Here is a 1,673-nt window from a genome sequence, read left to right as displayed (position 1 = left end):
CTGGAAGAGACAGCTTCCCGGGGAACTACCCGCTCGGCCCCCCCTCCTGTCCCGACAGAGGGACAGGAGCTTTCTTTCTCTCAATAAATATATTCTGCTCATAACCTCCGTTTGTTCCTAAAATTCATTCTTCGGTTTTAGAGAACACGAACTCGTGCAGGTCAGGTCCAGAGATAATTTTTCTCTATGTCATTTGGAGGTTCCCTATATGGTTTGGAGGTCACCCACCGAAGACCAGTTTTTCTCCCTGTATCACTAGGATCACAGGCATGCGCCACCATACCCAATTTATTTCTTTTAGTTCTGTGATGTTCTATGTTTTTCATTTTTGTTTACTTTTCCGGACTTACGATATCTTCATTTTCACAAATCATGTTATATGTGACTTCAATCATGGATGAATTACAACTGTGACTATTATAATCCTTTATAGATGAGTAATCTGAAAGTGGGAAAGTTTAAATACCTTATTTCTTCCAAAAAATCATTTCTTGAGAAACTTAGTTCTCCAGTAGTGATTGTGACCTACGAATAAAATGATAGACTGGCTTGTAGACAGCGGGGTGGTCACCAATCCTTTCACAAACGTCCTGTCTCGCCGCGGCTATGATGTCATCAGAAGGGGCCGGAGCGCACGCGCAGTAGCGAGACACCCCCGAGCGGTTCCGATCCAGCCTGCAGTTCTAGCACGGAGGTCAGGAGAAGTAACGCTGTGATCGCTATTGAACTCTTGCGTCACTTCTCCAGGGGTTGAGGCCGCTGAATGGGACTTTTCTGCATATTCCTCACCCCAGAGGAAAGGCAGAAACCACATCCGGGACAGGTAATCAGCCCTGGCTCGGAGGCTTGGCCTTTTAGGCTCGTTCTGTCTGGGCGCCGGCTGCATCGCGCGCTGGCCGGTCTGTGAACTACCTACAGGCCTCGGCTATCTCGCCACCCTCCGTAGCTGAAAAGAACAGTGTCTGTCTCAGCAACACCGAGAGCTCTGAGGGCGCCCGCCCAGCCGGCTCTCGTTTCCTGCTCAGGGGCAGCAGGGGGCCCCATCGGGCAGTGCTGCAGACCTGGGGTTGGCAGCGCCAACCTGGAGCTCCCCAGCGCGAAACTGTCCTGGCAGCGCCACCCCGCGGCCCGCAGAGGGCTCGTACCAGCCTCCCCCAACTCCATAATTACGATGAAACTATTGTAAAACTCAGAGAACGAAATGAAACAGCCACGCAAGCTTAAATATCGCGTGGTTTCTCTTATGCGGTAACACCAAAATGTAAGGAGAAAACAAGATAGATCATAGGAAATGAGGAGATCTTTCCCAAATGGGAAGGAGATTAAGACATGGAAGGGAGTGAAAGGGGATGAAGAAAGAACTAAAAATGCCTCATGTACCTGTACCAAATCTCGCCAAGAGGAATGTAATCATTATGCCCTGAAAACATGTTAATAAAAAATAAATGAAAGATATTCTTTTAGCGTATTTGAAGAAGATAGTGCTTTTATTTTAAAATCTGCACTTTGTATGCATTTTGAATGACTTGGAGATTCTTGGTATTAGTTTTGACATTCAGCTCATTTTTAGTAATGCTAAGGTGAAAATGTCACATAGTGTTTATCACAAATAATTTACTTTGAAAATTTAGTAAGAAAATTTTAGTACGAAAGATGAACTACCTCACTTATAT

The sequence above is a fragment of the Octodon degus genome, unplaced genomic scaffold (assembly GCF_000260255.1).
Source record: "Octodon degus isolate 3935 unplaced genomic scaffold, OctDeg1.0 scaffold00058, whole genome shotgun sequence".
Classification (NCBI taxonomy): Eukaryota; Metazoa; Chordata; class Mammalia; order Rodentia; family Octodontidae; genus Octodon; species Octodon degus.
The sequence above is the reverse complement of the archived record's forward strand: the minus strand, read 5'-3'. Positions refer to the sequence as shown.